Genomic DNA, 16,041 nt, shown 5'->3' with positions numbered 1-16,041 from the left:
ATGATCTGTTGAATATATATTCAGCATATTGGAATCTATTCTTTATGAAATGAGTAACTTATCAAGGGCAGACATGCCATATTCATATTTGGAACCATAGTGTCCTCACATATGGTGGGAAATTAGCAAAGGCAGAATTGAACCAGACTTAAGAAAGATGTACGATCCCAAGATCAAGAGAATGCATGATATCTGCTTGTGACTTTAGAAAGTCAGATTAAACAGTTTATGAAAAGTCATATCCCCACTGTTCAGGAGGTGACCAAGGTGGCTCTTATCAGATTATCTAAGAAGTTCACTTTCTAGGATTGCAAAGGAGTAAATATCATTTTTCTCTTGAACAGTTATTTTTGTCCCTGGAGAGAATGTGGTTGGCTTGCCCATTCACCTTTCATTCTGGCATGCAAGAAAACAGCCATGTATACAGAGAACCTCAGTGTTCTTATTTATTTGTTTGTTTGTTTCTATCTGATCTTATCTCCAAACCGGAAAAATACCAGTAAGAATTACATACCTCATCACCATGCTGGCTCTGGTTCCCTTGCCCATTCTTTTCTTAAGAAATCGTCTGCTGAGCTGGTTTCCAGCCCCAGTTGCTAACAACATGTCAGGTAAATAATAAATGAGGCAACATATGCATTTCTTATGTGCCGTGGAAGGCTTGCTCTGAGTAAATAAGAAAGCATTCAGAGGATAGTGAGAGGTTATGAAGGATGGTTTCCATCAAGCTTTCCAGCCCATCTGGTCTATAACAGATTTCACCCAAGCAATTTCTTTTGTCACCGGGAATTGTTCTTCCCTACCCCTGTGGGTGGGAGGAATCATGAGAGTAAAATGTGTTTTCTACCAGTAGGTTCAGAAAATGCTGACAAATGGCAGGAAATTCAAGGAGACGGGATCAAAAACACGGTTACGCTCTAAGGGTTGCATTGTGATGCTTAAAAACTTTCTTCCGTTTGTGCCTCTTCAGAGGAAGCAGACTGTAAAAAAAATGTCACTTCACTGAATTCTGCATTTTTCACATTTTGAATTCTCCATTTAGGCTCCTTAATACTACCTGTGTGTGCGTAGATGTTTAATTGATATATTTAAGTACAGTGAAGCCACATGTAGCTTAATTCAACTAAAAACTTTAACTTGGTTCACAACACGGATATTTTTCTAAAGCAGGGGCAAGCAATTTTGTCTGCAAAGGGTCAAGTAGGAAATATTTTTAGCTATGTGAGACATACCATTTCTGCTGCAAGTCTTCTGTAATATACTCAATAACATGAAAACGAACAGACATGGTGTGTTCCAATAAACCTTTATTTACAAAAACAGGTAGCAGGCTGAATGTGTCCCACAGGCCGGGCTCTCCTGATGGCTACTCCAACAAAATGCACAGTGGGAAGGAAGCCAGCTGTCTATACAGCACCCAGCCATCTTTGTGTAAACACATTTATAAGCAAGTTCAGCTTAAAGAAATATTTAAATTCCTTGAGCACTAGATGCTTTTTATTCCCCCAGGCCACATATGAATTAGTTGTCAATACCAAATAAGAAAATAAAGTCTTTGTCACCATGAAACACTGCCCTCCCCCCTTCACATTATTCCCCTTAGCATCTTTTATTTAACTGCTTGGTGATAAACCTCACTGGTGGGAAGGGCCAGAGATTTACTGCCAGAATGACTTAGCATCCTCAAGCCCCTGCCTGCAGCTCTTGAGAAAGCTTCTAAGCTCAGCTGGCCGCCTGGGCCGGCACTCTGTTACTGTGGGTTAGAGTGGGTATCACATTTCTAATGGATTAGCAGACTACTGGGAATGCAGAAGGGGTTTTAAAGTCTCTTAACTTCTAAATGCAGCACATAAATGGAGTTCTATGAATATTTAATTCGAGTGCAAGACCTGAAGTTCTTTGCAATTAGTTTAACTGTTGCTTGAGACACACACACACACACACACACACACACACACACACAGAGAGACAGAGAGAGACAGAGACAGAGAGAGAGAGACAATATCTTTAGCCTTTTAGGATTCACAGTGCCCTCTTTGTTTTCTTTAGTTTGGAACTTTCCATGAGCTGGGTCATGACCACTTTTATAAGATGTTCGTAATCCATCTCTTTATTGGGCACCTCTAGTGCATGTCTTCTCTCAGCCATTGGAAAGAGATGGAGTTTTCAGGTACAATATCTCTTACATCTTCCATTAGCAGTCTTCTTGATGGATCTCAGCACAACCCAGGGCATCAGGCATGCTAAATGGACTGGCAGCCTCTGCTACAGATTTCAACTGCTTGCCTTTCCAATGAAAGGAGCAGCTTATGAGAAGAATAATCTGGTTTGGAAATCCAGATGATTTCCTTTTATCCTTTGATACAGAAATGCTAGAAAAATGCCCTGGTAGGTAGTAGGCTCTCAAAAAGTGCTTGACCAAATCCATTCCAAGGTTTTAATCTTAGTTCTTTCCCTAACAGTATATCCTTAATTAAGATTTAATCTTTACGAGTAAGTGTTTCCTCATTTATGGCACACGAGATTTTCATAAGGTGATTTTAGGTTCCTTATGGCTGTTAAATTTGATGCTTCTCTGGGCTCACCACTTTGCTAGGTGCCTGCAAACCATTAGAACTCGCTGACCTCTAGGAAGTATACAATTAACTAGGAAGGCAACAGAAACACATAAAATAGCTAGGAAAAATAAAGTGCATTATATAATCAAGAATGACTAATTTTGTTTTCAGAAGAGATAGGTCACTGTGAATGAATGTGGGAAGAACTGATGGAAAAAGGAGAATCCGAATTGGGCCGCTCATATAGAAATGAGGCTGTTAAAAAAGGAGAAAGGAGAAGTTTCCAGGAGAGTCATTAAGATACAGAAACCAGGAAAGAAAATGGTGTCTACCAAGAAAGATTGGAGATCTGACAATCCTAAATTTAACCCCTGTTGACATTGGAATTTCTATGCCACAGACAGGCTCTTCTTTTTTTTGTGTGTGTGTGACTCTTTTTCCTTCCTTTTCTCTCTTACCTCCTTTCCTTATTTTTAAGTGCACATGGTAGAAGTATCCTTCAGATTATTGTATTCACCAGATAGTTTTGAGACTGACTAGGTGCATGAACTCAGGCCTTAATCTGTTGCTTGCTTTGACTATTGCAGGGTTTTCATAACTGGGTTCTCCAACCTCAGCTCACCTGCCTTCCATCTTTCTACTTCAACAGGCCAGAGAACATTCCCAATGCAAGTCTCACCATGTCACTGCAGTTGCTTCCCAACATCTGAGGACACTGGCCAGGCCCTTTTCATTAGCATTACCAGCACTTCAAACCTGGCTCTAGCCACTTATAGCCCCTGGTCCGCATGTTCCCTCTTCCTTGCCCATCAGTAAGGACTGGTTTCTCTCAGTTTCCTGGACACTCTTGATTGCTCCCCACACATTCAACCAACCCTGTAGCACTTCTTCCCTGATTTCCTCCTCTCCCCGACAGAGTTAATTATTCCCAGTCTCGGCCACTTTCTCTGCCTTGCTTATTTAGTAACCTTCTATTCATCACACACTGGCGTTAGTTACTTGCAACAGCTAAATGGTAATTCCATTAGTGAGAAGTGTGTACCTTTTCATTTTTGAATTTCAAGTACCCCACACCATCTTTGACACATATCAGGTGTACAATGAATGTTCAATATATATCCAGCCTTCTACACTGAGGTTCAGAGTTTGAGAAGGAGCCTCCATTCTTTATAAATTAAAGTTTCTTGTATTTTCACAAAGTCATGACCTGGCTTTACTGATCTATCATGCCGGTTGGCTTTCTATCTCATTTCAGTCTCATTTGGAGTGGACATTTTTCTCTTGTCTATCTGCTAATGTCTGTCTAGCTCCATTATTAGTCTTACGAATAAATGTCCTAATGTATTTAACGTACAATGTCTTTACAATTTTCTGCAATTTGTACCATCACCATCTGCTATCTTGTGGTGGTGGATTCTGGAAAATATTGTGGGTTGCCATTGTGGGAGAGTTTTTATGGATTAAAGCAGAGCTGTACTTCTCTTTCATAATGCACTCGCCACACAACAGGACAACATAAGATCTTCCATGGCAACATCTGTAGAGAAATAAATCCTTTTGTGTGTGGAAGCATCTGTTTCCCATGTATCTCTAAATGGTTAGGAACCGCATTTTCCAGTATTTTTTGTTTGTTTACCACAAATAAATCTATTTTTCAGAGGACAGTTGAAGATACATGAATATACCATTTATATCTGCACTCCCCATATACTTTAAATATGAATAAATGCAAAAACACTTTGCATCCATGACTTATTCCAGGTTATTGCCATTTGCAGCATGTTGATAGGAGTTTGAAGTCAGTAAAATACACGTTTCACCTCTTTACTATTTTTATTTTCAATTGTTTTATTTCAGGGCACCTGGGTAGCTCAGTAGGTTAAGTGTCCTGACTTGACTTTGGCACAGGTCATGATCTCGCAGTTTGTGAGATCGAACCCTGCATCTGGCTCTGTGCTGATAGCATGGAGCCTGTTTGGGATTCTCTTTCTCTCTCTCTCTCTCTCTCTCTCTGCTCCTACCCTGCTTACTCTCTCTCTCCCTCTCAAAAAATAAATAAATAAAAATAAACTTATACAAATAAATAAATAATTTTATTTCACTTAACTTTTTATTTAGTTACTTTTAGTTGTACAAGCAATCATGATTGCAATGACTAGATTCTCACATGCACCAACTTCATCTCCATCTTGGTCCAGCGCCCCAGACACCATCAGTATCAGTTATCACTTTGGTGTGTATGATTTCAAGACCTTTTGCTAAGCATTTATGCAAATACAGATATATACACATTCATAAGTATTTTCATAATATATGCATATATTGTGTGTGTATATATAGTGCTTTTAACAATTAATATATCAGTGAATGCAGATTTATATGGTTCTTTTTTAAAGTACTGCATAGTAGGGGCACCTGGGTGGCTCAGTCAGTTGAGCATCTGAGCATTTTTTGTTAGTTAGTTTGTTTGTTTGTTATTTTGTTTTTTTTAGGTTTTTGTGTTTACACACAAAATTTAGTTCTTTAATCCATGAGGTTTTGGGTGTGTATGTGAACTTAATGGTGAAGTATAATCCTATTTTAATTTTTTTCGCAAAATGTAGACAATTGTCTTTATACTAGTTGTTCAGTACTAAATTATTTTCTCTAGAAAAAAATCAGCTCAGGTCGTGATCTCCGTTTGTGGGTTTGAGCCCTGTGTCAGGCAATGTGCTGACAGCTTGGAACCTGGAGCCTGCCTCAGATTCTGTGTCTCCCTCTCTCTCTGCCTCTCTCTCTCTCTCTCAAAATAAATAAATAAATAAATAAATAAGTTATATTTAAGTACTGCATAGTATTCCATAGTATGTGTGTGTGTGTGTGTGTGTGTGTATTATATATATATATGTATGTATTAATGTTTGTTTATTTCTGAGAGAGGATGAAAGAGCATGTGCATGAGTGTATGCACGTGCAGGGGAAAGGCAGAGAGACAGGGACAGAGAATCCAAAGTAGGCTCTGTACTGACCGCAATGAGCCTGTTGTGAGGCTTGAACTCACAGACTGTGAGATCATGACCTGAGCCAAAGTTGGTTGCTCAACTGACTGAGCCACCCAGGCACCCCTCCATAGTATGTTTAATGGAGACCTCTGACTGAGAGTGACAGAACTCTTCCTCCTGTGGCTTCAACAATATAGACATCTGCTATTTCACTTATAAGAAAACTGAAGGTAGGTAGATATTCCTAGGGATGGATTTAATACATCCCACTGCATCTTACCAACCTGTACTGGGTCACTTCTGCACCAGCTACAAGGGAAGATGGGAACATGAGTGTCCAGCAAAGGGGAGTGGGATGGTTATCACAGCTTAGATTGACAATGATCTCTCATTCAGACTTCACATATCACTGCAAATAAACTTATTCTGGTTATAAGGAAGAAGAAAGGGATGGCTGATGGATGGGCAGCTAACATAGTCTGCTGTAGAATGTAATTATTTAATTTTCCATGTTCATTAACATTTAGATGATATCTAATCTTTGCTATTAAAAATAGTTCTGCAGTCAAAATTATTGTGCATCCTTCCTGTTCATTTGTGGGTTTGTTTCTCCTATGGAAATATAATGAAAAGGAATTGACGCCACAGAATATGAAATATTTTAATTTAAACTGCCAAACTGTTCTCTGAAATGGATGTAACATTTTAAACTACTCCCAGCAACGTATGGCAATGTCTTTTTCACATACTGCACTAGACTTGCTCAATGATGATTGTTCAAGTCCCCTTTGTTCTTAGTGGCTCCCAGTAATTGAGGGTGGGCCCAGACTCGTTTCCGTGTAAGTATTTTCTTGTATGTCCAATATGTGGGAGCCACTCACTCGTTTCTGTATTTCTATCAGGGAGAATTGCTCTGTGTTGTAGCTGTAGATCTGGTGTTTCCGTGGGAGGTGAATTCAAGATATGTCCTTATCTTGGACCAGAACTCAACAAGAATTTTCAGAGTCATGGAGGCTTAGTGCTAGCTGGCCACACTGGAGGACTGTTCTTACTTTGGAAGGAGAGAGGCCAATTCTTCAACTCTGGTTTTTTGTTAGTTAGTTAGTTTGTTTGTTTGTTATTTTGTTTTTTTTTAGGTTTTTGTGTTTACACACAAAATTTAGTTCTTTAATCCATGATGTTTTGGGGGTGTATGTGAACTTAATGGTGAAGTATAATCCTATTTTAATTTTTTTCACAAAACATAGATAATTGTCTTTATACTAGTTGTTCAGTACTAAATTATTTTCTCTAGAATTTGGGTTTTTTTTAATGTTTTTTATTTATTTCTAGGAGAGAGACAGCGTGAGCAGGGGAGGGTCAGAGAGAGAGGGAGTCACAGACTCTGAAACAGGCTCCAGGCTCTGAGCTGGCAGTCAGCACAGAGCCCGACGCGGGGCTCCAGGCCATGAACTGTGAGATCATGACCTAAGCGAAAGTCGGACGCTTAACCGACTAAGCCACGCAGGTGCCCCTGTTTTCTCTAGAATTTGAAATACCATCTTTGTCATAATCTCTATTCCCATGCACACATAGATTTTTTCAAATTCCTTTGTTTCTACAATATATTTACTTGCTTCTGTGCCTATATCATAATTTTTAAATATTGGTCACCCTTTACACTATCATCTAACATTTCTAGGAGGAGTGTGCATCCATTACTTTTTAAAATATTGTTTGAATATTCTCATATTTTTCTCTTCATTTGACTATTATAATCAGTTTGTTAAGATAGTATCTTAGTTTTGTCTTATAAAGTAACTGCATACTTTCTGATGGACTTATTGCTTGGCATTTTCTTTTTTTTTTTATTTATTATTTTGTATTGTAAGTAGATTCTTTTCCTTATTAAGTTTTCTAATCAGATATGGTGAATATATGTTCACCACCAAATAAACTATTAATTTATGCAATTTGATTCTGAATACATCCACCTTACTAAAATCTTCATATGTCTGTCATTTTTAAGCTAACTCCAAGGGAAATGGGCATGTTATCTTTACATAAAGACAGTTATTTTTTTTTAATTTATGACCTTTTTTCTTCTGTTAATGGATTGGTTAGCATATCAAATTCAGTAATGAATAAGTAGCAGAATCATTATTTAGTTCTTAAATAAAATAGGATCATTTCTAATATTTAGCCATAATATATGACGTTTCTTTTAGTTTTAATTATCACTTTTAAGCAAAGGGCATTTCCTATGAACTATAATTTGCTGAGAGTTTTCACTGGTAAAAATGCTACATATTTTTCTTAATCAGCTATTGATGTAATGCTAATAGCACACAGTGGCACTAACAAAGACTAGCATGCATTGAGTTCTTTATGCTAGATACTGTTCCAGGTGCTATAAATTCTCTCATTCATTTCTTGAACAACCATTTTACTTGTGGGGAAATTGGGGCATAAAATGGGCATATAATTTGCCCAAAGTCATGAAATTGGTAAGTAGCAATAGATTGTGATAGGCTCATTCAGTTATTCTGAAACCCATATTTTATCTTGATATGTTCAAGGTAGTACAGAAAGAACATTAGCTGGATTAATTTATTAACAGTCACTTTAGTAATTTTGAATTTATGTTTGTAAGTGAGTTAGATTTCAGCTGCCTATCCAGCCAACCTGTACAATGTTCTAGGTAGTTTTCTTTCTTCTATCTTTTGAAGGATTATGTATATCTATGAATATAATCATATGTGTGTGAGATACATGATATGCTTATTAAAAGTGTAACAACCCACCCCTCAATCTATTTGGATCTAGTGATACTTTTAGAATTAGAGATTATCTTCCTTCCATTTTCCTTTGTAAAGGAAATAGCTTTACAAAGGAAATGGCTATGTAAGCCAATAATAGTAAGCATAATATATGATACCTATCTCCCAAAGAATATTATGTTTCCTATATGGTCTTAAAGTTAAACATAATTTTTCTTTCTTTCCTTGTCTTACCTTCCTTTTATTTCCTATTCAAATCATCCTCTGTATCAATAATTATTTGCTACCTTCTCTCCTTCTAAAGTTGGCTTCTTTGTGGGTTTTTTTTTCTCAAGTTGATTTCTTTTACCTTTTTACTTTTTTTGAAAGATCTTAATTTCAGATGTGTGTTTTTGCCTTCTGTACTTTACTGAGATTTATAGAAACTGACTTTCAGTTTCATTAAATTCTACTTTTTATTGGGTGTGTGAATCATACTTTTCATTTCATTAAGTCTTTCATTCTATTTTATTTAATTTTATTTCATTGATTTTTGGAGGAGAAGAGGGAGATCTTTTTGTGTTAATTTCCCTTTTCTTTCCATTGTGGCTCTTGAGATTTATAGGATCTCTTCTTTTTGGTGTTTTAAGACATAGTCCATTTTAGTCAGTGAGTTATATGACTTACAAGAAAATGTATATTCTAGGTTTAGAGCACAAAGTATTATAGATGTATATATATATATATATATGTCTTTGTTAGTCTAGTTTCTTATTATATTTAAATCCTCTCTAGCATTGTAATTTTTTTTTGATCTATTTGATGTCAGGTTCCTAAATAGGCAAGTTAAATTTTCTAATGCTACCTGTACATTGTCTACTTTCTCTTGTATCTTCTTTTTGCTTTTAAAAATTCATTTAGTTACACTGTACGCTTAAGATTTTATAGGTTTCATCTTTGGGGTGAATTATTCCCTAATAAATATGAAATATCCATTTTCCCCTTTTATTGCTTTTAGCCTTGAATTCTCTCTCTGCATTGATTCCCTAGGTATATGTTCTTCTATTTTTTAAATTTTAAGCATCATTCTAGCTGCTGGCTTTTCAAAATATTTAGTGCTTTGTAGACCCTCGCCCTTTTAAAAAATATAGCAAGATACACATAATATTTACCATGTTAGCCATCTTTAAGTGTGCAATTCAGGGGTATTAAATATGCTTATATTGTTGCAATTAACTTATTTCTTCTAGTATGTTGTCAAGGTACATATATATTGTACTATATGTCAGACTTCCCTTACTTTTTAAGACCAAATAATATTCCATTGTATGTATAAACCACATTTTGCTTAGTCATTCATCTGTCAGTAGACACTTGGCTGCTTCCACATTTTAGCTGTTATGAGCAACATGGATGTGCACCTATTTCTTTGAGACTGTGCTTTCAGTGATTTTGAGTAGGTACCCAAATGTGGAATGCTGGATCATTTGGTGATTCTATTTTTAATTTTCTGAGGAACCACCATACTGTCTTCCACAGCACTATGCCATTATATATTCCCAACAATAGTGTATGAATCTTTCCATTTCTTTATATCCTCGTCAGCACTTGTTTCTTTTTTTTTTTTTTTTTTTTTTTTTTGTAATAGGAGTCATCCTAATGGATATGAAATAGTATCTTCTCAGAGTTTTGATTAGAATTTCAGTTGGGGGTTCAGTTTTATTTTTGAGATTGCCTAGGAGTCCTTTGACAGATGCAGGATTTTCTTCTTAACATCTGGTTTAGAGATATAGGTGAGTCTCCTTGCTGAGAAAAGTGCACTTCATCTTATTTCCAAGGGCAGTGGGAGAGGAGAGGGAATACTAAAAAGTGTAGTGGGACAATACCTTTTGTCCCATGTCCTGGAAAGGGACCTTTCCACTTTTTCTAAGTGCCATTAGGCACTAGGTTCTGGTTTTCCTTTTTTTTTTTGAAACAAGCATCCACCCTCTTCAAATACAAAGTTTCCTTCATTCATTCAATGCATTTTCGATAAGAGCCCATTATGTTGTAGACACTTTTTAAAAAAAATTTTTAATGTTTATTTATTTTTGAGAGAGAGAGAGATTGAGTGAGTATGAGCAGGGAAGGGACAGAGAAAGAGGGAGACACAGAATCCAAAGCAGGCTCCATGCTCTGAGCTATCAGCACAGAGCCTGATGCAGGGCTCGAACTCACAAATGATGAGATCATGACCTGAGCCGAAGTTGATTCTTCATGGCAGTTGATTCTTCCAACATCAGCAACGTCACCAGGATCAGCAGCATCTACTGCCGTGAAGCCCTGACTATCTCTATCTGGGACCTGTAGACCCAGATTTAAAGTCCTGTGATTAGGTCAGGTCTACCAGGATAATCTTCCTTCAGTAAAATCAGCTGTGCCATATAACATTAGCTAATTAGGGATGAAAATTCCACTTTTACAGTCCTGTGGATTATGCAACGTATGTGAACCAGGAGGGAGGGATCTTGAAGACCATCGTAGAATGCTGCCGACTACACAGGAGGAAGGGATACACAGTTCAGGAGTGGGATGAGCACGGTGCCATTTTATATAAGATGGTTATATAAAAGATGGGTAGCCTCAAGTGACATTTAAACACACCTATGAGATGTGGGGGGTGGGGGAGGAATTTTTTCCAGGGTGAAGGAATAACAGGTGCCAAGGCTCTGGGGAAGGAGCATTCTGAGTGTGTGTTGGAGACAGCAGGGAGGCACAGGAGCAGGGTGATTAAGGAATTGAATGGGAGGGAAGATCGGTGGTGGATGTAGAGACTTAAAAGCCATAATAACAGCTGTGGTGATTGCCCCAAACTGTTGTTTCTTTGTGTAAAATCATAAATTAAAATTTGAAAAAAAATGAAGTTGAAATGCATTTAGAAAAACATATGTGAATATCAAACCCAAGTACTGGTTGATGGGTTAGGATGATTGAGCTCACAGTTGTCGTTGGAAATACAGATCGGATAGGGGTGGACAATAGGAAGTTTATAAGCTCAGTGTTTCAAACCTCTGAACAAAAATTGTCTATTTTCCTGTGTGAAACTTCTAGAAGGGATAAAATTGTCTGGAGATATAATATTCACATTAGTGATATTTTTAGTGAGACTAAAATATATGCCACTTAATTTAAAGACTTTCATTTTTTAACATATAATTGTCAAGTTGGTTTCCATACAACACCCTATACTCATCCCAACAAGTGCTCTCCTTCATGCCCGTCACCCACTTCCATCCCAACAAGTGCTCTCCTTCATGCCCATCACCCACTTCCCCCTCTCCCCTACCACCCATCAACCCTCAGTTTGTTCTCAGTATTTAAGAGTCTCTTATGGTTTGCCTCCCTCCCTCTCTGTAACTTTTTTCCCCCTTCCCCTCTCCCATGGTCTTCTGTTAATTTTCTCAAGATCTACATATGAGTGAAAATATGTGGTATCTAACTTTCTCTGACTGACTTATTTCACTTAGCATAATCCCCTCCAGTTCCATCCACATTGCTACAAATGGCAAAATTTCATTCTTTCTCATTGCCAAGTAGTATTCCATTGCATATATAAACTAGATCTTCTTTATCCATTTGTCAATTGATGGACATTTAGGCTCTTTCCATAATTTGGCTGTTATTGAAAGTGCTGCTGTAAATTTTGGGGTACATGTGCCTCTATGCATCATCACTCCTGTATCCCTTGGGAAATTCCTAGCAGTACTAACACTGGGTCATAGGGGAGTTCTATTTTTCTGAGGAACCTCCATGCTGTTTTCCAGAGCAGCTGTACCAGTTTGCATTCCCACCACCAGTGCAAGAGAGTTCGCATTTCTCCACATCCTCACCAGCATCTGTAGTCTCCTGATTTGTTCATTTTAGCCACTCTGACAGGCATGAGGTGGTATCTCAGTGTGGTTTTAATTTGTATTTCCCTGATGATGAGTGATGTGGAACATTGTTTCATGTGTCTGTCGGTCATCTGGATGTCTTTGGAGAAGTGTCTGTTCATGTCTTCTACCCATTTCTTCACTGGATTATTTGTTTTTTGGGTGTGGAATTTTGTGAGTTCCTTACAGATTTTGGATACTAGCCCTTTATCCGATATGTCATTTGAAAATATCTTTCCCATTCCATCAGAAGACTTTCATTTTTAACTTAATCAAACTGAATGACTTGCCTAATCTTAACCATGATTTGCTGAAGATATAATATTACATATCGGATAAAGGGCTAGTATCCTATATATAAATACATATTTGTATATGGATTTAGTCCTACAAAGTTGGGACTTTCAATGTGACAGGAAATGTGAGATTAGTTTCTTTAATTAGGCCACATATGTTCTTTTTATGCCTACAACACTCAGTCTGCTGTGTCTATGCAGGGATCCAAAAGACAAAGAAAAACAAAATTAAAATCTTAAAAGTCAATTTAGCAAATCAAGGTTTCTGCCTGAAAGAATTACTGAGGTGTAATTTGCAAACCATTTTGCAATATTAGCAGTTTCTGACTATGGAAATACAGATAATCCCCATCCATCTTTCCTAGTCACCGCAGCAACTTTAAAAGTAATGTGCTGAATTTCCAGGAGTTTCTCAGACACTTACCTGGATGTCTCAGAGCTGCTTCAAGGTCTGACAAGTCCTCTTTCTCTTAGAACTTGTTTTCTACTAACCCCCCTCCTTGCCGACAGAGACACCATCTGCTACATGCTCGGTAATTGAGCATCACTGAAACTCCTCCTTCTATTTTATTCCACCATCCAAACAATAGCTGATTTCTTCCTGAAGCAGCTCACTACCACTAAAGCTCTTCATTTCACCTTCCTTCTTCCCTCCTGTTAATATCTGCAACCTCCAGGCAGATATTCTAGACTTTCATTGACTTGCCTTCCATTGGCCTTTGGTGTGCTTGCAGAGTGAGTGACCTTCAGGCCAGATACCTTCCTCATTAAGTCAGTAGAAATTACAGAGATTGCAAATGAGAATGGTCATAGAATTAGAAAACAGTGGCTCCTCACCAGGCTTTTCAGTATCTTCTCTCTTGAATCACAGAAGCTGCTTGTTCCCTACACAGTATGTCCTCAAAGGGAACCAGGATTCTCAAGGGACCTTTCCCATAAATTTTCTCTAATGCCTCTTTCTCTCATTTATTTCAGTGTGTGTGTGGTGGGGGGGGTGGGGGGGGAGTCAGGGAGAGGAACCCTTCTGGTTACTTCTGCTTCTGAGATTTATCCATTGAGTAGAGGACAATGTAGCAAAGATGATGAAGAACATGTGTTTGGGGGTAGGAGCTATTTATGTTTTGAAACTTAGTTTTCACCATTTACTTGGTCCCACCCCAGAATCCTCAGCGATGACTTCACACATAGTTGTTGTGGAGATCAATTAAATAATGTGCACAAAGTTCTGGGCAATGATGAGTGTTCTGTCGGGATCTCTCTGTCTCTGCCTCTGCCTCTGTCTCTCTCATTCACTCTGTGTGTACGTATGTGGTATTTGTGTGTAACGCACACATACACACACACAAAGTAAACTGTGCTTCTCTGAATGGTTACTTGAATCTTTCCCTGATAATCTTCTTTTAAAAAAAAAAATAGGGGCACCTGGGTGACCCAGTCGGTAACGCAACCAACTTCAGCTCAGGTCATGACCCTGCGTCGGGCTCTGTGCTGACAGCCAGCTCAGAGCCTGGAGCCTGCTTCAGATTCTGTGTCTCCCTTTCTCTCTGCCCCTTCCCTGCTCATGTTGTCTCTCTTCTTTGTCTCAAAATAAATAAATAACATTAAGGTTGGGTTTTTTTTTAATGTTTATTTATTTATTTAGAGAGAGAGAGAGGACAAGAAGAGAGGGACAGAGAGTGAGAGAGAATCCCAAGCAGACTCCTTGTGCAAAGCCCAATGTGGGGCTTGATCTCACAACCTTGAGATCATGACTTGAGCCAAAATCAAGTGTCAGATGTGTATCTTACAAAGCCACCCAGGCATCCCTCCCTGATACTCTTGTAAGCCTACTCATTCTTCCCTCATTCCAAGAAGCTGCAAAGACTGACTATTGAGCACATTCTCGCTAGATTTTGTCTAAAGGAAGAGAAGAGGTGAAGAAAACTGGCCTGATGCACAGCTCTAGGTGAATCATACCTATTTTATAATCACAAAAGTATAAATGTCTATGTGTACATATACAGTATATTAGTATTTACACATGTATATGGTTTTATATGTGTATGCCTAAATGCTTTAAGCACATTCCCCGTATTTACAAATGTTACCACTAGAGTGAACTAGATTAGTGGTAGCACTGGAGAAAAAGAAACAGAAACTTAGAAAATTCTTTGTTTAGGATTATAGAGTGAGATATGGTTGCCAAACACTTGTAAAATAAGATTTATACTCCATTAGTGATATTCCCTTAAAGGTGAATTTTGCTAGTTAGTATTAACTAACCAACTTTCTCTTCTGTTCCCGCATTAATCTTCTCAGGCTACCATAACAAAATAGCATAGCCTGGGTGACTTAAAACAAAAGGAATTTATTTCCAACAGTCTTACAGGCTGAGGAGTCCAAGATCAAGGTGCGGGCCAATTCAGTTCCCTGGAGAGGCTTCTCAGTTTGGCTTTCAGATGGCTGCCTTGCTGTGTCCTTACATGATGGAGAGAGAAAGAGGAAGTAAGCTCTCTGGTGTCTCTTTCAAGGATTACAAAACCATCATGAGGGCCCACCTCACGATCTCATCTATCTAATTAACTCCCAAAGGCCTCATCTCCCAAAACTATCACATTGGAGATTAAGGCCTCAAAAATTTGAATTTGGGGTGTGTGTGATAATTCAATCCATAGTAGTCACATAATTGAAAATAGACTTTTCCCTATAGATGACCTTGGGTTTCTGTTCTTAGCCTTCTAATTCTTTTAATTTATTTGTTATTTATTTTCATACTCAGTTCCTCAGGAATACCATCTTTTAAAATAATTTCAGCTATTTTGCTTTAGTCTTGGATAATGGTCAAAAATATGCTTCGCTAGCCTATAATTCTCTACATTTATATTTAGACCCATTCACCTTTGTTTCTGTAGAATAATTCCAACTGATATTCTGTAGGTATATGGAACAAAATACTGATAGACATGTTAATTTTTCTACCCAAACACGTTTTTCTTCCTCCTCATGAGTCTCATCAATGTGCAGATTCACCATCTTGGTGAGCTTTTCCTCCCTTAGAATTTCAAAATTGATTGTTTTCTATAATCATATAAAAAAAGACATGAATTGATTCAAAGACTTTCCTTTCAGTGTTTCGTGTAGTAGCATTTTGGTAGTTGTTTGGGAAAGTACAAAGATTTTTTAAAAAATCACAGTCTAGAACAGGATTCAGCAAAGTAAGTCAAGCCCTATCCAGCTCACTGCTGATTTTTGCAAATGAAGTTTTATTGTAATAGTTATACCCATTCTTTTACAGACTGTGACTGCTTTTATCCTACAATGTGAAAGTTTACTAATTGCTACCAAAATATCATGGCCCACAATTCCAAAATATGTACGATTTGTCCCTTTACCAGAAAAAAAATTGTCATCCCCTGATTTAAAAGACTGAAATGTCTGTGTGCATGTATGTGTGTATCTATGTGTGAGAGATAGGGTAGTCTATAAATATATACATAAACATTCTAACACTTAATTACTTAAATTTTTTTTTTTAATGTTTATTTAGTTTTGAGAAAGAGAGACAGAGCTTAAGCAGG

The sequence above is a fragment of the Hyaena hyaena genome, unplaced genomic scaffold (assembly GCF_003009895.1).
Source record: "Hyaena hyaena isolate Hyena2069 unplaced genomic scaffold, ASM300989v1 scaffold_216, whole genome shotgun sequence".
In the NCBI taxonomy this organism is placed as follows: Eukaryota; Metazoa; Chordata; class Mammalia; order Carnivora; family Hyaenidae; genus Hyaena; species Hyaena hyaena.
Note: the sequence above shows the minus strand (reverse complement) of the source record.